This window comes from Tachyglossus aculeatus, chromosome 3, assembly GCF_015852505.1.
Source record: "Tachyglossus aculeatus isolate mTacAcu1 chromosome 3, mTacAcu1.pri, whole genome shotgun sequence".
NCBI lineage: Eukaryota > Metazoa > Chordata > Mammalia > Monotremata > Tachyglossidae > Tachyglossus > Tachyglossus aculeatus.
Window position 1 is genome coordinate 103,425,780 of NC_052068.1, and position 22,420 is coordinate 103,448,199.

The window sequence follows — 22,420 nt, forward strand, 5'->3', positions numbered from 1 at the left end:
ATTTAGATGGGGAGGAAAGGGTAGATTTTAGGGATTTTGTGGAGGTGGGAGTTCGTTGTGGGCAGGTATTGTCACTGTTTATCATTGTATCGTACTTTACCAAGTGCTTACTACAGTAGGTGTTCCATAAATATGATTGAATGAATGAATAAATGACAGGATTTAGTGATAAATTGAATATGTGGGTTGAATGAGACAGATGAGTCAAGGATAATGCCAAGGTTAGGAGCTTGTGAGACAGGAAGGATGTTGGTGCCATCTACAGTGATGGGAAAGTCAAGAGGAGGACAGTGTTTTGGTGGGAAGATAAAGAGTTCAGTTTTGGATATGTTAAGCTTGAGGTTATAGGGGAACATCCAAGTAGAGATGTCTTAAAGGCAAGAGAAAGAAGTTATTATGTGTCAAATACTGATCTAAGTGCTGGGGTAGATGCAAGATAATCAGGTCAGACAGAGTCCCTGTTTCACATGAGACTTCACATGAAGTAGGAGGGAGAACAGGTATTGAATCCCCATTTTACAGTTGAGGAAACTGAGGTCCAGATAATTGAAGTGAGTTGTCCAAGATCACATAGCAAGTACTTGGCAGAGCTCGAATTAGACCCCAAGTCCTCTGACGCCCAGGTCTGAGCACTATCCACAAGACCATCCTACTTTTCAAGGAACTTTCCCCTTGAGGACCCTGCCCAGGGTGGCCGTCATGTCTTTGTTCCTCAGGCTGCAGATGAGGGGTCTCAGGGAGGGGGCAGTACCGTGTAGAACACGGATACCAGCTGGTCCAGCACTGAAGGGGAGTCAGAAGGCATTTCTAAGTGGGCAATCAGTCTACAGGAGAAAATATGGTTATCACAGCGAGATGGGGCAGGCATGTGGAGAAGGCTTTGGTTCTGGCCTGCGCAGATGGGATACTCAGTACAATGGACAAGATGTGGAAATAGGAAACCCCCATGAACAGGAAGCAGCCGAAATCCAACATGATGCTAACGCATATCAGGACAAACTCTGGTGCGATGGAGGGCGAGCAGGACAGGGGTAATAGCTGGAGGATGTTGCAGAAGTACTGGAGAATCACGTTGGAGTTACCAAAAGGCAAGAAAAAGATGTTGACGGTGTGCAGGAGACCAAAGATACTTCCACCGAGACAGAAGGCGACAGCTAACTTCCTACAGGCCCCTCTGTCCATGATGATGTCATAGTGCTGGGGGTGGCAAATGGCCAGGTCATAGGAAATCACCGTGAGCTGGGCGATCAACAGTGAAGAAAAACAAGTGAAAAAATAGAGTTGGGCAACACAGCCCAGAAGGGAGATGGGTCTATTGTCGGTCAGGGAGTTGTGGATGCATTGGGGGACAGCGATGGAGATATGGCAGAGGTCGAGGATGGACAGGTGCTTGAGGAAGAAGTACATGGGGGTGTGGAGGCGTCAGTCGAAGACAGTGATGGTGATGATGAGGAGATTCCCCATCAGGGCCGCCAGGTAGACCAGGAGGAACAATGTGGCATGGACCAGCTGCAGCTCCCGGACATCCGAACAAATGTATGACGTCTCTAGACGTTTTGTCGCCTACCTAGGGAAGAAGAAACAAAGCAAGGAAATGGAGGCAATGTTGACACTAAGGAGGAGGATGAAAGAGGCACACAGGTTTCCAGTATTGCCTGAGGGCAATCGCCCCTAGCATAGGGGAGAAGCGTTGTTGCTTATTCAATAGAGCTCGACCCTGGGATTCAGAAGACCTGGGTTCTAATCCCAACTCTGCGCCTTGCCTTATGTGTGACATTGGGTGACTCACCTAACTTCTCTGGGCCTCAGTTATCTCATCTGTAAAATAAGGATTAAGACTGTGAGCCCCATGTGGGATGTAGACTGTGCCCAACCTGATCATCTTGTATCAACCTCTGCACTTAGTACAGTGTCTGGCACACAATCAGTGTTTAACAAATACTACGATTTTCATCCTTACTATCATTATTACATGAGATATCTTGTTCTTTTAAAATTAAAGGAAAGAGATTAGGTACAGTGGAAGAAAGAAATTCACCATATAATGGAATAAACATGTGGTCCTGGGATTCAGGAGACCCACAATCTAATCCCACCTCTACCAATGTGTGCCCTTGGATAGAATCTCTGTGGGCCTCAGTTTTCTCATCCTTAAAATGTGGATAAGAAAACTGTTCTCCCTTCATCTTAGCCTGGCATCCCCACGTGATACAGGGACTCTGTCAGATAAGATTATCTTGCAACTACTCCAGTGCTCTGGCACCTATTCAGAATTTTAATAAATACCATTGCTATTGGACCTATGATGGACTATGGCTGCCATGAAGAGCAATTATGACGTAGTGGAAAGAGCCCAGATCTGTATGTCCCAGGTCTTGGGTTCTAATCACGGCCCCACCAGTTGCCTGCTGTGAGCTTGGGCATCTCACTTCCCTTTCTTTGTCTCTGCCTCAGTTCCCTCATCTGTAAAATAGGTATTCAGTGGCTGTTCTCCCTTCTACTTCGACTGTGAGCCCCGAGTGGGACCTGATTACCTTATATATTAGAAATCAGTATGGTGCTTGGAACACAGTAAACACTTAAAAATACCACTATTATTATTATTATTATTATTATTATTATTATTATTATTATTATTATTATTATTATTATTACAGGGGGTATATACGAGAGCTGGGGGACATAGCTGGGGGTCTACCACCCCCTCCGGTTTTCGTAGCCGTCATCTACCGCCCCCCCGGCCTCACCTCCAAATTCTTTAACGATTTTGACCCCTTCCTCACCTTCCTTCTCTCCTTTTCCATGCCCACACTGATTCTCGGAGACTTCAACATCCACATGGATATCCCTGTTGACTCCTCTGCCACCCGCCTTCTATCTCTCCTTGAGGCTGCCAACCGCTTGCTCCACCCCACCTCACACACTCACCAATTTGGTCATAACCTCGACCTCATCATCTCCTACCTCTGCACTGTGTCCACCCTCAAAAACTCTGAAATCCCTCTCTCTGATCATAATTTTCTCACCTGCCTCCTCTTTCACACTCCCCTCCCCTGTAAATCCACATTACTCCCTCACAGAGATCTCCGCTGTCTTGACCCCATCCATCTTTCTAAGCGCCTCACACCCCACCTCGCCTCCCTCTCCTCTCTACCCAATCTTGATGATCAGATTACTGCTCTCAGCTCTACGCTTCCTACTCAGCTACTCACTCGATCCCCTTTCCCTTCGCCGCTCTCGTACTATTAAGCCACAGCCCTGAATCACTGCCACTGTCCGCCTCCTTCGCTCTTATGCTCGAGCTGCCGAACGGTCCTGGTGAAAGTCTAAACACCATGCCAACCACGTTCACTCCAAGTTTATCCTTTCCTGTCTTAACTCAGCCCTCTCCTCTGCCAGACAAAACTATTTCTCCTCCCTTATTGACACCCATGCCTATCATCCCCATCAGCTCTTCCGTACATTCAACTCCCTTCTCAGGCCCCCGGTTCCTCCCCCTCCTCCTTCCCTCACCCCCAACGATCTGGCCTCCTACTTCATTAATAAAATTAAATCCATCAGATCCGACGTCCACAAAGTCACTCCCCCACCTTCCCCAACCCCCCGGCTCTCAACACTCTCTGCTACTCTCCCATCCTTTCCAGCAGCATCCTCTGAGGAGCTCTCCTTCCTCCTCTCAAGTGCTACTCCGGCCACCTGTGCTTCTGACCCCATTCCCTCTCATCTCAAGAAATCTCTCGCTCCATCCCTTCTCCCCTCCTTAACTTCCATCTTCAACCGCTCACTCTCTACTGGTTCCTTCCCCTCTGCCTTCAAACATGCCCATGTCTTTCCCATCCTAAAAAAAACCCTCTCTTTACCCCACATCACCTACTAGTTATCGCCCCATATCCCTCCTACCATTCCTTTCCAAAGTCCTTGAACGAGTTGTCTACTCGCACTGCCTCGAATTCCTCAACACCAACTGTCTCCTCGACCCCCTCCAGTCTGGCTTCCGTCCCCTACATTCCACGGAAACTGCCCTCTGAAAGGTCACCAATGACCTCCTGCTTGCCAAATCCAACGGCTCATACTCTATCCTAATCCTCCTCTACCTCTCAGCTGCCTTCGACACTGTGGACCACCCCCTTCTCCTCAACATGCTATCCAACCTTGGCTTCACAGACTCCGTCCTCTCCTGGTTCTCTTCTTATCTCTCTGGTCATTCATTCTCATTCTCTTTTGCAGGCACCTCCTCCCCCTCCCATCCCCTTACTGTGGGGGTTCCCTAAGGTTCAGTTCTCGGTCCCCTTCTGTTCTCGATCTACACTCACTCCCTTGGTGACCTCATTCGCTCCCACGGCTTCAACTATCATCTCTACGCTGATGACACCCAGATCTATATCTCTGCCCCTGCTCTCTACCCCTCTCTCCAGGCTCGCATCTCCTCCTGCCTTCAGGACATCTCCATGTGGATGTCTGCCTGCAACCTAAAACTCAACATGTCCAAGAGTGAACTCCTTGTCTTCCCTCCCAAACCCTGCCCTCTCCCTGACTTTCCCATCACTGTTGACGCACTACCATCTTTCCTGTCTTACAAGCCCGCAATCTTGGTGTCATCCTCGACTCCGCTCTCTTGTCCACCCCTCACATCCAAGCCATCACCAAAACCAGCCGGTTTCAGTTCCGCAACATTGCCAAGTTCCGCCCTTTCCCCTCCATCCATACCGCTACCCTGCTCGTTCAAGCTCTCATCCTATCCCGACTGGACTACTGCATCAGCCTCCTCTCTGATCTCCCATCCTCGTGTCTCTCCCCACTTCAATCCATGCTTTACGTCGCTGCCCGGATTGTCTTTGTCTAGAAACGCTCTGGGCATTTTACTCCCCTCCTCAAAAATCTCCAGTGGCTACCAATCAATCTGTGCATCAGGCAGAAAATCCTCACCCTCGGCCTCAAGCCTCTCCATCACCTCGACCCCTCCTACCTCACCTCCCTTCTCTCTTTCTAAAGCCCAGCCCGTACCCTCCGCTCCTCTGCCGCTAATCTTCTCACCGTGCCTCATTCTCGCCTGTCCCGCCGTCGACCCCGGTCCACGTCATCCCCCTGGCCTGGAATGCCCTCCCTCCCAACATCCGCCAAGCTAGCTCTCTTCCTCCCTTCAAGGCCCTACTGAGAGCTCACCTCCTCCAGGAGGTCTTCCCAGACTGAGCCCCCTCCTTCCTCTCCCCTTTGTCCCCCTCTCCATCCCCCGTCTTACCTCCTTCCCTTCCCCACAGCACCTGTATATATGTATATATGTTTGTACATATTTATTATTCTACTTATTTATTTATTTATTTTACTTGTACATATCTATTCTATTTTTTTATTTTGTTAATATGATTGGTTTTGTTCTCTGTCTCCCCCTTCTAGACTGTGAGCCCACTGTTGGGTAGGGATTGTCTCTATATGTTGCCAACTTGTACTTCCCAAGCGCTTAGTACAGTACTCTGCACACAGTAAGTGCTCAATAAATACGACTGATTGATTGATTGATTGATTGATTGATAGGGGTGAACAGGAGTGACAAGAATGGTCTCTGGAAAATTGATTTTATAGTTGCCCTTTGTGGTCGTGGTTCTAATCCCAGCTCCACCACTTGTGAGCTGTATGATCTTGGGCAAGTCACTTAATTTCTCTGGGCCTCGGTTATCTCATATGTAAAATAGGGATTGAGATTGTGAGCCCCATGTGAGGCAGGGGCTGTGTCCAACCCGATTTGCTTTTGTCCACCCCAGCACTTAGCATTGTGTCTGGCATATAGTAAGTGCTCTACCAATACCATTATTATTATTATTATTATTATTATTATTATTGTTATCATTATTAGTATCATTATTATATCCCTCACTGCAAAATAAAGAGGCTGGAGCAAGAAGGGTATATGGAACGGCACTGTCTTATGCCCCAGATGGCACCCTGCTCACAGTGCCCAGTTCCCAAGGAATGGGCATGGTGCAGAGGGTGAAGGGGTACCAAGATGCCATCATGCCTATAATGACGCAGGTAGCAAGAAGGCAGAGCAGAAGATAGAGAGGAGGCACAGTGGCAGGGGACCTGTCTACCAGCTCCGTTGTAATGTAATCTCCGAGGCGCTTAGTACAGTGCTCTGCATGCAGTAACTGCTCAATCAGTACCATTCATGATGATGATTTACTGTATGCCTATTGAGGGCTAGTCACTGAAATAAACACTTGAGATAGTATAAGCAGTAGCAAGATGAACATTTTCTTCCCTCAAGGAGCTTACCATCTAACAGAGAAGATGCCTAGACAAAAATAATTCACGACAGTGAAAGTGGGATAATAAACAAGGATAAAGCGGGAAGCAGGCCCCCCAAAAAAAACTTCAGGAGGAAATAGCTGATGTATTCAGGTACATAAAACATAGGTACATAAAATATTCAAAAAATTAATATGTATCTAGTAAAATGCTGATTCTTGTCTCTTTCTCTTTTCTTTCTTTGCATCCTCATTCCTTCCTACACACTCTCCCATCTTCTCTTTTCTCATCGTCCTTCCCTTCTCCTTTCCTCTCCCCTCTTCCTACCCCCTCTCCTTCTTTCCCCTCTTCTTCCCTTCCTTCCCTGGCTTCTGTCCCCTTCACTCCGCAGAAACCTCCCTCTTAAAGGTCACCAATGACCTCCATCTTGCCACATCCAACGTCCTCTATTCCATTCTAATAGTCCTCAACCTCTAGGCTGCCTTGACGATGTGGACCATGCCGTTCTTCTGGAAATGTTTATCCAACCTTGGCATCACTGACTGTTCTCTCCTGGTTCTCCTCTTATCTCTCTGGCCGTTCATTCTTGGTCTCCTTTGTGGGCCCTTCTTCTGCTTCTCACTCCATTACTGTAGAGGTCCCTCAAGATTCAGTTCTGGGACCCCTTCTAATCTCCATTTACACCCACTCCCTTGGAAAACTCATTCTCTCCCAAGTCGTCAACTAACACCTCTATGCAAATGATATCCAAATCTACATCTCCAGCTCTGATCTCTCTCCCTCTCTGCAGTCTCAGATTTCCTCTTGCCTTCAAGACACCTCTATTGGATGTCCTCCAATCTACTCAAGCTTAACACGTCCAAAACAGAACTCCTTATCTTCCCACCAAAACCATGTCCTCCCACTCTTTGCCATCACTATAGAGGGCACCACCATCCTTCCTGTCTCACAGGCTCATGTTATCCTTAGTGTTATCCTTGACTCCTCTCTCATGCAACCCACATATTCAATCCACACTAAATCCTGTTGGTCCCATCTTCAAAACATCACTAAATTCCACCCTTTCCTCTCCATCTAAACTGCTACCACATTAATACAATCAATCATCCTAACCAGCCTGGATTACTGCTTCAGCCTCTTTGCTGACCTCCAAACCTCCTGTCTTTCCCCACTCCAGTCCTTACTTTACTCTGCTGACCAGATCATTTTTCTATAGAAATATTCAGGACATTCCACCCCACTCCTCATAGAACACCAATGGTTGCCCGTCTACTTCCGCATCAAACAAAAACTCCTCACCGTTGCTTTTAAAGCACTCAATCACCTTGCCCCCTCCTACCTCACCTTGCTACTCTTCTATTACCACCCAGCCCACACACTTCGCTCCATTAATGCTAAACTTCTCACTGTGCCTCAGTCTCGTCTGTCTCCCTGACAACTGCTAACCCACATTCTGCTTCTGACCTGGAACATCACCCTTCTCCAAATCCAACAGACAATTACTCTTCCCAGCTTGAAAGCCTTATTGAAGGCACATCTCCTCCAAGAGGCCTTCCCTGAATAAGCACCCCTTCCTCTTCTCCCACTCCCTTCTGCGTCATCCTGAGTTGCTCCCTTTATTTTCCCCTCTCCCAGTCCCCAGCACTTATGCTCATATCCATAATTTATTTATTCATATTAATATCTGTCTCCCCCACATCTAGCTTGGAAGCTCGTTGTGGGCAGGGAATGTGTCCGTTTATTGTTGCATTATATTCTCCCAAGGGGTTACTACACTGCTCTACACATAGTACGTGCTCAATAAATGCGATTGAATTGAATTGAATTCCTTCTCCTCCCCTCCTCTCTCCTCTCCTCTTCCTTTCCCTCTCCTCTCCTCTCTACTCTTATCCTTGCCTCCTCTCCTCCCCTCCCCTTTCCTCTCCTCCCCTAGATGCTCCTTTCTTCTTCTCTCCCTTCTCCTCTTCTTTCTTCTCCCCTTCCCTTTCTTTCCTTCCTTTCGTCTTCTCTCCTCTCTTTTTCCCTCCTCCCCTACTTTCTTCTCCTCATCTCCTCTCCTATCTTCTCCCCTCTCCCCCTTCCACTCCCCACCCCTCTTCTTCCCTCTTCTGTCCTCATTTTCTCTCCTCTTATCTTTACCTCCTCTCCTCTTTTCCCTTTCCCTCTCCTCCCCTCTAATCTCCTCTCATATCCTCTTTCCTCCTCTCCTTCTCCCTTCCCTTCTCTCTTCCCCTCTCCTCCCCTTCTCTTTTCTCCCTCTCCTCTCCGATTATCTCTCCTCTCTTCCTCTCCCCTCCTCTCCTTGCTTCTCATCATTCAGTCATTCAGTTGTATTTATTGAGCGTTTACTGTATGCAGAACACTGTACTAAGCGCTTAGAAAGTACAATTAGGCAACAAACAACAATTCTCCTTCTCAACTCCTCTCCTGTCTTCTCCTCTCCCACTCCTTCACTTCTCACCCTATTCTCCCTTCCTGTCCACTCCTCTCTCCTCTCCTCCTCTACTCGTTTCCTCTATCGGCCCTCCACCTCCATGTACTCTCCTCTTCTTTCCTCTCCTCTCCTCCCCTTCCCTCCTTTCCCTTTTCCCCATTGACACCTTCTTCCACAACTAAAGACCCTGGGGATCCCCATCTCCTTGGGATTCTACTTCCTACAAAAGGATGCCCACAGGGGTATGGTTGGCTTAACTTCTCCCCTTAGGAGGTGTGGGCAGGTAATTGAGCGCTGAGGGAGTCACTGGAAGAAATCTCACCCTCTTCACCCTGCCACCATCCTTCCAGCCCAAACCTAGGTTCAAGCAATCAATCAATGGTATTTCTTGAGGACTCACTGTGTGAACAACACTGTCCTAAGTGTTTGGGAGACTACAGGGCAACGTAGGTTTTTATGGTGTTTGTTAAGCACTTAATACATAATAATAGTAATAATAATAATGGTATTTGTTAAGCGCTTACTGCATGCCATGCAATGTTCTAGGCACTGGGGTAGATACAAGGTTATTAGGTTGTCCCACCTGGGGCTTACAGTCTTAATCCCCATTTTACAGATGAGGTAACTGAGGTACAGAGTAGGTAAGTGACTTGCCCAAAGTCATATAGCTGACATGTGACGGAGGTAAAATTAGAACCCACAACCTCTGATTCTGACATGCCCTTTCCACTAAGCCATATGTCAAGCACTGTTCTAAGCACTGAAGAAGATGCAAGTTTATCAGGTTGGATATAGTCCCTGTCCCACATGGGGCTTGCTGTCTAAGCATTTCACCCCCTTTTTATGGTTGAGGAAATTGAGACACAGAGAAGTTTCATGACTTATCCAAGGTAACCCAGCAAACAAGTGGAAGACCTGGGATAGGAACCCAGGTCCTTTTGACTCCCAGGCCTATGCTCTATCAACTAGGCCACATTGCTTGGTAGATACATTCTCTGTCCACAAAACTAGAGGAATTAGCCAATCAATTAAGGTTTTATGGAGGACTTACTCTGAGCAGAGCACTGTGCTAAGTGCTTGGGAGAGTACAATATAACAGAATTGGTAGGCATGTTCTCTTCCACAGGACGCTTACAGTATAGAGGTGGAAATAGCCATCAAACGATCAATCAATCAATGGTATTTATTGAGTGCTTACTGTATGCAGGGCCCAGTATGTTACACTCTTAAGTACTAAGTACTCATAAGCTTGTTGTGGGCAGGGAATGTGTCTGTTTATTGTTATATTGTACCCTCTCAAGCACTTAGTACAGTGCTCTACACACAGAAAGTGCTCAATAAATACAACTGAATGCTTGAATGACACACCATAAAAAGTCAGTAGTAATATAGTAGCAGTAGCAGCAGTAGCAATAGTAGTAGCAGTACTAGCAGCCGTATTAGTAGCCTAGCAGTAGCAGCAGTAGAGCAGTAGTAGTAGTAGCAGTAGTAGTAGTATAGTACTAGCAGTAGCAGCAGTAGTGGTAGTGATAGTAGTAGTAATCAGTCAATAAATTGTTTTTATTGACCTCTCACTGCGTGTGCAGAGCAATGTATGAAGGGTTTAGGAGGTACTGTATAGAACAGAACTCCCTGCCAACAAGGAGCTTACAGTCCAAAAGAGGGGGCAGACATTAATATAAATAAATAAATTGCGGTTATGTCACAGTAGTGTTTTGGGCTAAGGGTGGGGTGAATAAAAGGTGAAAATCCAAGTAATAATAGCAATAATAATGATAGTAATAGTTATAGTAGTAGTAGTATAATAGTAATAGTAGTAGTAGTAATAGCAGCAGCAGAAGTAGTAGTAGTAGTAGTAGTAGAAATGCTAGTAGTAGTAGTAGCAGTATTAATCTTCAAATGTCATCAAATCATTTCTGATCCAAAGTGAGTCTTTGGACATACCTACTCCATAACGTCCCGTCTTCTGCCTTAAAGTCATTCTGGTATGTGTATACATAGAATTTTCTTGATAAAGAAATGGAATTGGTTTACCGTTGTCTTATTCTATGCAGTAAAACTTGAGTGTCTGCTGTTGTCTTTGTCCAACATTTTGATAATTTGATCATCTGCCTTTGATTCTTTTCCATGCCATAGCTGCCCACCACTGGTGAGTTGCCTTTGATGTTTCAGCTTAGACTTTTCCATTATGGGTAACCCCGTATGGCTTCACTAGCTTACGCAAAGTCTTCTGCCAAGATAAGGTGTTGATTCATAGGAGATAGTAGTAATAGTAGTAGCAACATTTATTAAGTGTGGATCTGATGTGGGGAAGGGCATTATGCACTTCAGAAGTAGAAAAGTTGTGCACTTCCTGCTGACGGAAAGCTTACACTCTAAATGTTGAGAAGCAAATACGAATATTTATAGCAACGTAAAAATAAATTAATTGGGAGTACATATATACATGAGGGTTAATCAGAAATTTCCCTGCCTTCCCCAGATGGCTGGATTCAGTCTGATGATTGGTTCGAGAGTGCGAAGGGGTGGGGGAACCCCACAACAGAGAAGAGATTGAGTGCGGAGAGGTGAGGGTGGCGGGAAGAGGAGGACAACCATCCTTGTTCTGCTCTGCTGTCTCCTCCTTCCCTTAAATCTCGGGGCTTCTCCTTTGCCCATCCCCATTGGAGTCAGAGGAGCTGATCCCAGCCCTGCCAATTGCTTTTTGCATGACCTCGGACAAGTCATTTAACTACTCTGCACTTCAGTTCTCCCAATCTTCTTCCTACTCTGACTGTGAACCACTCGAGGGGCAGGGACTGTGTCCAGGCTAATTGACTTTTATCTACCCTAATGTTTAGAACAGTGTTTGACACAAAGTGAACACTTAACAAATGCCAGAAAAGAAACAAAACAAACAAGGGGAGGGGAATCCAGGAAGGGGGAGGGTACATGTGGGAAGAAAAAGGAAGAGTAGTCCCCAGGGAAAGTAAAAACCGTCTTCCAAACCTTACTGAAGGCACATCTCCTCCCAAAGGCCTTCTCGGACGAAGTCCTTCTTTCCTCTTCTCCCTCTCCTTTCTGTGTCTGACTTGCTCCCTTTATTCATCCCCTCCATCCCCCAGCCCCACAGCACTTGTATACATATCTGTAATTTATTTATTTGTATTACTGTCTGTCTCCCCTCTAGACTGTAAGATCATTATGGGCAGGGAACGTGTCTACTGTTATATTGTACTCTCCCAAGCACAGAGCAAGTACAGTGCTCTGCACACAGTAAGTGCTTCAAAAATACGATTGAATGAATAAATAAACGAATGAAAAACCCATTTACTCCAGTCGACCTAGTAAGTCTTGATGAGTCCTATTACTTGGTCAAACCCCCACCACTGGCAATGACCTGAGGGGCTAGTAGATACCACACATACCAGTGTCAGAACAAAGAGAAGGGGATTTTTTTCTGGTATTTGTTAAGCACTTACTCTTTGCCAAGTACAAGATAAAAGTTGATCAGGTTGTTCAGGTTGGACACAGTCCCTGTCCCACAAAGAGCTCCCAGTCTTAATCTCCATTTTACAGATAGTGGAACGAGGCACAGAGAAGTTAAGTGATTCATCCAGGATTTTATATACATATAGGTGGCAGAGCCGGGATTAGAACCCAAATGATTCTGACTCCCAGGCCAGTGCTCTATCCACTAGACCACACTGCGTCTCGGAGGGAATGGATTCTCCACTTCAGTACCTTCTCCAGGGAAGCCTTCACATCCCTATTCCTCAGGCTGTAGATAAAGGGGTTCAGGGCAGGGGGCACTGTGGTGCAGAACACAGGCACGGCTGTGGAAAAGTCTGAGGGTGGCTTATGATAGGCAGTGGAAGCTGTAGAGAGGAACTGACGACGGTAAGTTGGGGCAAACAGGTGGAGAAGGACCTAGCCCGGCCCTCGGTGGCCGGCATCCTAAGCATTCTCAGAAGATGTGGATGCACGAAGTAACGATGGAGACAATGGAGAATAAAGCACAAAATAACCCAGAGGCTAAAATGAAATAAGAAACCACGTGAATCTCGGAACATGAGACCATCAGCAAGGAGGGAGCATCACAGATGAATTGCTGAACTATGGTTTACCCACAGAAGGGCAGGGAGAACCGCCCAGCCGTGTATATCACCCCAAATATTCCCCCGCTTAGCCAGGAGGCGGCGACCATCTTTACACTGGCCTATCGGTTCATAGCAGCTTGAAGCAGCGTGGCTCAGTGGAAAGAGCACGGGCTTGGGAGTCAGAGGTTATGGGTTATGGGTTCTAATCCTGGTTCTGCCACATGTCTGCTGTGTGACCTTCGGCAAGTCACTTAACATCTCTGAGCCTAAATTACCTCATCTGTAAAATGGGATTAAGATTGTGAGCCCCACGTGGGACAACCTGATCACCTTGTGTCCCCCCCTGCGCTTAGAACAGTGCTTTGCTCATAGTAAGTGCTTAACAAATGCCATCATCATTATTATTATTATAGTGACATCATAGCGCAGGGGATGGCAGATAGCCATTTCGTGGTCGTAGGACATGACTGTGAGGATAACCAGTTGCACACCAACTAACAAAATCATCAAGAAAATCTGAGCTATGCAGCCCAGGAAAGAGATGGATCTCGTGCGGATCAGGGAGGTGTAGATGGACGTGGGGATGATGAATGAGATGAAGCAGAGGTCGACAAAGGAGAGGTTCCTGAGGAAGTGTTGTCCGCCAGCGGAATTGGCATGACTGACTCCATCTTGTGCAAACCTCCATTTTGAGCAGGCCGAGAGCAAGTCCTTTTCGTATTTTATGCAAGGCTCAGCAGCACAATGTCTTCAAGGCCAGTAACAAGTAACACCTGTCTATGCAAGCTTGTAGGGCCGATATCGAGTAACTCCCATTTGCACAGCAAGGTTGTAAGACCTATAACAAATAACTATTGTCTGTACAATGCTGTGATAACAGAGACCAATGAAAAGTAACAACTATCCTGTCAGTCCTCATTGGTTCCCTGAGGTTCCCGATAGCTCACTCCCGCGTTGCTGTAACTCAATAATAGGACAGTGGGAATGAAACTCGGGGCTGCTTGTCACTCGTACCTCTCTAGGGAAGTGAACAGGCAGGTAGCCACCTTCCTCCTTTACTGCTTTATCTGAACTCATGTCTCCGAGTCAATTTTCCTATCTGCATCATCACCTTGGGTTCTCAAACTCTGCGGCCGATTTACACTGGTTAACCTATTTTACACCCTACCTTTCGATAACAGTAACTTCTTTTGGCGACCACGAAGGGACCCTAGTGCTGCGATCTGGATAGGAAAGACTTCTGTAGGTGATAACGCTAGATTCTCCTCGTCGACGAACTTGTAAGTAAGCATCTACTTTTAGAGTTCGAGTCTCCCCTTCTCTCCTTCTGGGTTGTTAATTTGGAGCACCCAGTGAGGTTCCGGTTAGCGATTTCTTCCTCCCCCAGTTACATGGTGGTGGATGGTTTCTCCTCGCCTTCAGTTAGAAGGGGTGGGTGGTTTCGCCTCCTGGGTTAGGAGGTGGATTGTCGACCTCAGAAGACGTTCTGAGGGGCCTAGGAGACGTCCTAGAAGTTCTTTCCCGGTTAAGCGAAAAAGGGTTTCCAGTTGTTGGAACCATGGGCTCGAGTCACTCTTTTACTTTTTACTTTAGTTTTTTTGGAGTCACTGTTTTAACAGGCTCGGGTCTGACTAAATGTCTCCAATCATGGGACGGGAGTCACCTTCTGGTAACTAAAGGAATATCTAAATACAACTTGTAGAGTGTCATAAGGCCTGGACACAGTTCCCAGACCCACAGGGTCATTATTTCTGGCCCGAGGGAGGGTCTTTCGATCCTCAAACTCTTCACAAATTCCGGGAGGTTTTATCCTGTTTCCGGTCTGACTTCACCTCCCCACACTTATTTATCTTCCGGTACCGCTTTTAGCTCACTTCTGATGAGCGCTCCCGACTCAGAGCCCTGACTGTCAAGTTAGAGAACGATGGTCAGCCCCATGTAGCAAGTCCAGCAATTGAGACTAATTGGAACTTAAATGTGGAAATAAATTGGAATCGCCTTAATCAGGCACAGCAAACTCTCCTGGCTGCCATCCAAGAATTAGGCCGTAACTGGGACTCCTTTCACAGGATGGCCCAGAAGGAAGGAGCAACCTCTGATGAATTTTTCACTCGTCTTAGTCAGAGAGAAGAGACAATGTTCGAAGGAATTGTATGTGTATGAAGGAAGAAGGAGGGAAAAGGAGAAAGAAAAGATAAGGTGAAGCAATTGCAGTTGAAGGAAATTGTCTGCTCAGGCGTCTACACCCTGCGAAGCAGGTGTCCCATAAGGGGGGAATGATGGGTGGAGAAATTGCAGTTGAAAGAAATTGTATGTGTATGAAGGCCAGAGGAAGCGTATGTGAAGGAGAAAGAGAAGAGACTTGATGGGTGGAGAAATTGCAGTTGAAAGAAATTGTATGAAGGCTAGAGGAAGTTTGTGTGAAAGAGAAAGAGAAGAGACACGAGGGAATTTTGGTCGAATGTCGGCTTCCCTGTAATACTGCTGTGTTGCCCGTGCAGAAACCGGGCTCCCCTCCATCCTATCGGGTAGTTAGCCAGGTCTTGCGTGCGATTAACGTCTATGTCTTGCCCCTGCCCGCTGTGGTCCCTAGCCCCATGGCGGTAGTTAGCTCCGGGAGTCCCAGAGCAATCTATTGTACTTGTATTGATCAAACTGGCACCTTCTTTACCATCCCGGTGGTCTGTGAGAGCCAGTACCTTTTTGTCTTTACCTGGGAGAGCCGTCAATTGACTTCCCAGGGTTTTGTCCACTCCCCAACCATTTTTTCGAGAGACTTGTGCAGAGCCCTATCACCCCTCAAATTACGCGAAGGGGTCAGTCCTAAAAATGACCTCCTCAGAGCCCCTAGACTGGATTCCCGAGGCTGCAGAAGCATTTCGGAACCTAAAATCATGTCTGTGTTCAGATTGTGCTCTGGGACTCTCTGACTATAGTAAACCGTTCTCTTTGTACATTCATGAATGCCGTGGAGTGGCCTCAGGTGTCTGGTGCCAAACCCTCGGTCCTCACTATCGGCCAGTTGCCTATTAATCGGGTGTCCTCGATCCTGTCCTTCTAGGCCAAATACCCTGTGTCTGCTGCATAGCTGCCGTGGTCAAGTTACATGAAAGGTCTCAGGATATCCTCTTAGAATGCCCTGTTGTTGTTTGGACTCTGCACGAAGTTGTGCGTCTCCTTTGTGGAGCGGCCACCCAAGCCTTATCTGTGACACGCCTAACTAAGTATGAAGTTGCCTTATTGGAGCATCCACAGGTACATGAGGAACACTGTGGCTCCTTGAATCCGGCTACTCTGCTGGAGTTCTCCCCCATGACTGACCAAATTCATGATTGTGACGAGATAGCTTGGGAAACTGTCGCTCCTCGACTTGACCTCCATGATGAGCCTCTGTCCACTCCTTATCTAACTTTACTTATGGATGGCTCCTCCTTTATGGACCAAGGGGCGCACCTAACCGGCGCCGCCGTTGTCACCCTAACGTCTGTGCCATGGACGGGCTCATTCCCAGCTTCTTCAAGTGCACAGGCAGCTGAGCTCGAAGCCCTTACACAGGCATTATTACTCAGTAAGGGGAAGCACGTGACCATCTATCCGGTCTCTAAGAATGCCTTTGGGGTCTGTCATGCTACAGGTGCCCTTTGCCAAAATCGTGGGTTCCTTACTTCAGGTGGTCATCAGGTTGCTAATGGGGATCGTATAGAGCACATATTACAGGCCCTCTTGCTCCCAGTCGAGGTGACTATTGTGCATGTGCGTGCCCACACCCGAGGAAGTGATTCCCCGAGTTTGGGCAATCACTGAGCCGACGAGGCCTCTCGTTGGGCAGTCTGGCATGCCCCCCCTTTTGTGTAGCTACGGTTTTCCTGTGCATCTTGTTTTTGGTGTGCTGTGTTTTTCAGCTCCTGAAGGCCTTCCTCCAACTTGCTTCATCTACCCTGATGCTTCGGAAACCCCGACTGTACCCCTGCCCAAGGCCGAGGTCATGGACATGCCGTGCCATCTGGACTCTGCATTTTGCTGAGGAGGGAGGATTGTTGTGTGTGTTCTGCTCTGCTGTGCTTGGATTTTTCTGTCTTTTCCTTTACTTTAGGCGCCGGCTTTGTGGAAGACTTTTGCTATTCCAAGGAGGCCGTGGGCCTCGGAAGGATCAAAGAGGTTATTGCTGGCGCCAGCGGACTTGTCATGACTGACTCCATCTTGTGCATACCGACCATAACCCTCCATTTTGTGCAGGCCGAGAGCAACTCCTTTTGGTATTTTATGCAAGATTCAACAACAGAATGTCTTTAAGGCCAGTAACACTTGTCTATGTAAGGGTTGTAGTGCTGATAACAAGTAACTCCTGTCTGTACAGCAAGGTTGTAAGGCCTATAACAAGTAACTCTTGTCTATACAAGACTGTGATAACAGAGACCAATGAAAATTCACAATAATCCTGTCAGTCCTCATTGGTTCCCTGAAGTTCCCCATCACTTGCTCCCGCGTTGCTGTAACTCAATAAAAGGACAATGGGAATGGATCTTGGGGCTGCCTGCCACTCGTACCACTCTCGGGAGGTGAATGGGCAGGTAGTCACCTTCCTACTTTACTGCTCTATCTGAACTCATATCTCTGAGTCATTTTTCCTATCTGCGTCACCACCTTGGCTTCTCAAACCCTGCGGCTGATTTACACTGGTTAACCTATTTTGCACCCTACTTTTCAATAACAGTAACAAGCATATAGGAGTGTGGAGGCATTGGTCGAGGACGGTGACAGCGATGATGTAGTTTCAACACTCAGCCTTTCTCTGTCTTGGCTTCTGCTCCACAAAATCAGCATTCAGATTTCACAGGGATCTAGGAAGGTTTTGGAGCTGTAGAAAGGGATCCAAGGTCATAGTCCCTTGGTGACCTGCTCCGGAAATACAATTTCTATGGTCTTTGTTAAGCACTTACTATGTGTCAAACACTGTTTTAAGCACTGGAGTAGATACAAGCTACTCAGGTTGGACACAGTCCCTGTCCCACATGGGACACAGTCCAAGTAGGAGGGTGAACAGGAGGTCTGAGGTACAGAGAAGTGAAGTGACTTGCCCAATGCCACACAACAAGCATTTGGCAAAGCCGTGATTAGAATCCAGGTCTTCTGACTCCCAGGTCTGTGCTCTTTCAACTCGGCCGTGATGCTTCTGCATTTCTGAAATGATCATTTTTGTATGCATCGCTATGGCTGTGTGACAGTACACATTTTAGGGAATGTTATTCATGACTGTGGCTTACACAAAAGGTGTATTGACAAATAGGTGTCTAGAAATCTATTGAACCATCAGGGATACCTTACGTCCCTCATGTTCATCTGTGTTCTCGAATATAAAACTCTAGTTTATCAATCAATCACTGCCATTTATTGAGTACTTACTTTATGCAGAGCATTGTATTAAGTGCTTTGGAGAATACATAACAAAATAATCTGTTGATGTGTTCCCTGTCCACCGAGAGTTTACAACCTAAAAGGGGAGATAGACATTAACATAGATAAATAATTATTTATTCAGTGTTTCCTCCATGCCAAAGCACTTAGCCAACAGCTGGGGTTGCTGCTGGGTAATCAGATTGGACACATTGTCTGTCCCACTCAGTGTTCATGATCTAAGAGTTGCAGAGAGCAGGTATTCATTCAATCGTATTTACTGAGAACTCACTGGGTGCAAGACACTGTACTATGTGCTTGACTCTAATCTGACTCGAATCTAATCTGACCTTGGCTTCACAGACTCCGTCCTCTCCTGGTTCTCCTCTTACCTCTCCAGTCGTTCTTTCTCAGTCTCTTTTGCAGGCTCCTCCTCCCCCTCCCATTCTCTCACTGTGGGGGTTCCCAAAGGTTCAGTGCTTGGTCCCCTTCTGTTCTCGATCTACACGCACTCCCTTGGTGACCTCATTCGCTCCCACGGCTTCAACTATCATCTCTACGCTGATGACACCCAGATCTACATCTCTGCCCCTGCTCTCTCCCCCTCTCTCCAGGCTCGCATCTCCTCCTGCCTTCAGGACATCTCCATTTGGATGTCTGCCCGCCACCTAAAGCTCAACATGTCGAAGACTGAACCCCTTGTCTTCCCTCCCAAACCTTGCCCTCTCCCTGACTTTCCCATCTCTGTTGACGGCACTACCATCCTTCCCGTCTCACAAGCCCGCAAACTTGGTGTCATCCTCGACTCCGCTCTCTCATTCACCCCTCACATCCAAGCCGTCACCAAAACCTGCCGGTCTCAGCTCCACAACATTGCCAAGATCCGCCCTTTCCTCTCCATCCCAACCGCTACCCTGCTCATTCAAGCTCTCATCCTATCCCGTCTGGACTACTGCATCAGCCTTCTCTCTGATCTCCCATCCTAGTGTCTCTCTCCACTGCAATCCATACTTCATGCTGCTGCCCGGATTATCTTTATCCAGAAACGCTCTGGGTATATCACTCCCCTCCTCAAAAATCTCCAATGGCTACCAATCAATCTGCGCATCAGGCAGAAACTCCTCACCTTCGGCTTCAAGGTTGTCCATCACCTCGCCCCCTCCTACCTCACCTCCCTTCTCTCCTTCTACAGCCCAGTCCGCACCCTCCGCTCCTCCACCGCTGATCTCCTCACCGTACCTCGCTCTCGCCTGTCCCGCCATCGACCCCCGGCCCACGTCATCCCCCGGGCCTGGAATGCCCTCCCTTTGCCCATCCGCCAAGCTAACTCTCTTCCTCCCTTCAAGGCCCTGCTGAGAACTCACCTCCTCCAGGAGGCCTTCCCAGACTGAGCCCCTTCCTTCCTCTACCCCTCGTCCCCCTCTCCATCTCCCCATCTTACCTCCCTCCCTTCCCCACAGCACCTGTATATATGTATATATGTTTATACATATTTTTTTAAACTCTATTTATTTATTTATTTAATTTATTTGTACACATCTATTCTATTTATTTTATTTTGTTAGTTTGTTTGGTTTTGTTCTCTGTCTCCCCCTTTTAGACTGTGAGCCCACTGTTGGGTAGGGACTGTCTCTATATGTTGCCAATTTGTACTTCCCAAGCGCTTAGTGCAGTGCTCTGCACACAGTAAGCGCTCAATAAATACGATTGATGATGATGATGATGATCTCCTTTTTAAGAGTACAGAAACCCACACAGCATAGGTTTAGTGACTCTCCTGAAGTCATATACTATGTCAGTGGCAGGGCTGGGATTAGAATAAGCATGGTTTAGTGGATAGAACACAGGCCTGGCTGTCAGAAGGACCTGGGTTCTAATCCCTACTCCTCCACTTGTCTGCTGTGTGAACTTGGGCAAGTCATTTATCTTCTTTGGGTCTCAGTTCCCTCGTGTGTAAAACGGGGATTGTGTCCCACCTGACTAGCTTGTATCTTTTCCAGAGCTTATTACAGTGCTTTCCACATAGTGAGCATTTGACAAATACCATTAAAAAAAAAAACAAGTCCTGGGTCCTTTGCTAGAATGCTCTGCCTCTCTTCCATATACACGCACAAACTTAAACTCATATCTACACAAACATTCACTGATATAATCTTGTGTGAATACAGATAAATACTCATAGTTGCATACTTCTTCATTTTCTCCTCTGTTCACAATCCTACATATATGCACACATAATGCCAACTCATAAACACATTCCTTTAAACACATGATCTTACAGATGCTTTCACTCATAGGTAAACACCTCCTATTCATCACACAAATGCATTCATCGGTTTGCACAGACACACAAAAAACCAACAAACTTGCACACAACACAGAAACAAACACAAACCCATATTCATTCATTCATTCAATTGTATTTATTGAGGACTTACTGTGTACAGAGCACTATACTAAACACTTGGGAAAGTATAAGAGAGTAATATATTTACATACTTGTTCTAACACAAATAAAAACTTTCATGGTTCCAAGCCCGGCTAGATTCTCCCTTCTGTGTCTGGGAATTTCCATTCTCCAACAGTGGGTGGGGAAAGACACATTCATTTCCTTCTGTCAGGGCTTGCACCCTGTCCCAACATAACACACCCCAGGAGAAAGGCCCAGGAGATTGACAACTCAGTCTGATGTTGCCAGGATTGGAAAATGAATAACAGATAGGATCCTAGTTCAGGGCAAGAATCTCCTCCATGAGAAAATTAGTGAACCCGTGTTCACCTCGAAGAAACTATCTGAGATTTTCCTCAGGGGAGATCTCTCCCTTAGAGGTAGCATGAGCTAGTGGTAAGACTACAGGGCCTGGGTTATGCTACCAGCTCTGCCATTGGCAGTTCTTGGGCACCTCACTATACCTCTCTGGGCCTCAGTTTCCTTCTCCATAAAATGGGGATACGGCCCCTGCTCTCCTATTGGCTCTTAAGTGGCAGAAGGTCTGTTCTGTTCGTCCTGTATCTGCCCCACCCATTGGCCCATATTGAGCCCTTAATGAAGGCCCCAAACAAATATATCACTTTGCGGTGAGGAAATTGGACGGATTCATTTTCTCATCTATTTTTTGCCACCAGTCCCCCCACTCAGGCTCACTGAAACGGTCTAGGGTTCCTGCTGGTTCTGGATTCTCACCTCTCCTTTTCTCCTCTTGCACGTTCGTGATTGTGACAGGAAAGTCTTTGTGAGGTAACCTGTCCTCAATGGTCCCGTGATGACCACACGGTTCCCTTAAAGCAGCTGCTGTTCTGGGCAGGGTGGGGGAGGGGACTCCCCCGGGAGGACAAGCCCTGAGCTCGGCCTGTGGGATCTCATTACCTGGAAAACCCCAGAGCCAGTTGGTGACATCATCCCTGAGGTTCAACAGGGAACCTCTTGCACCCATATGGCCCTGGAGCATTTTAGGATAGACAAGAGCCTTGATTAAGACTGGACAGTCTGCCTTTCAATCACTTAATGGTGTTTATTGAGCACTTACTGTGTGCAGGGCAATGTAAGAAGCTCTTGGGAGAATACAATACAAGAGAGCTGGTAGAGATGTTCCCTGCCTAGAGCTTACAATCTGGAAGGGGAGAACAGATATTAAAATGAATTATGGATATTCATTCATTAATTCATTCAATCGTATTTATTGAGCGCTTACTGTGTGCACAGCACTATACTAAGTGCTTGGGAAGTTACAAGTTGGAAATATAGAGAGACGGTCCGTACCCAACAATGGGCTCACCGTCTAGAAGATATGTTTGCAAGTGCTCTGGTGCTGAGGGGTAGTAAATTTTAAGTACTTTAGTGATACAGATCCGAATGCAAAGTGACGTAGAAAGGGGAGGAAGTAGGGGAAAAGAAGGTTTAGAAAGGGAAGACTCCTTGGAAGAGATGTGATTTTAATAAAGCTTTGTAGGCGGAGAGATTGGAAGCAGCATGGGCTAGTGAAAAAAGCGTGGGCCTGGGAGTCAGAAGGACCTTGCTTCTAACCTTAGCTCTGCCACATGGCTGCTGTGCCACCTTGGGCAAATCACTTCACTTCTCTGGGCCTCAGTTACTTCATCTGTAAAATGGGGATTAAGACTGTGAACTCATATGGGACGTGGACTATGTCCAACCTGATTAGTTTTTATCTACCCCAGTGGTCGTAGGACATCACATGAGGATGGACAGCTCTGAAGCTGCGAGGAAACTGAATTGGAAGAGCTGGGTGGAACAGCCTTGGAGTTATATCAA

At 46.9% G+C, this 22,420-nt stretch overlaps 1 pseudogene; it reads right to left on the bottom strand.

Moving 5' to 3' along the window:
• Positions 1-656: 656 nt before the first annotated feature.
• On the bottom strand, positions 657-21,584 carry LOC119925325 (annotated as a pseudogene).
• Positions 21,585-22,420: the final 836 nt, after the last annotated feature.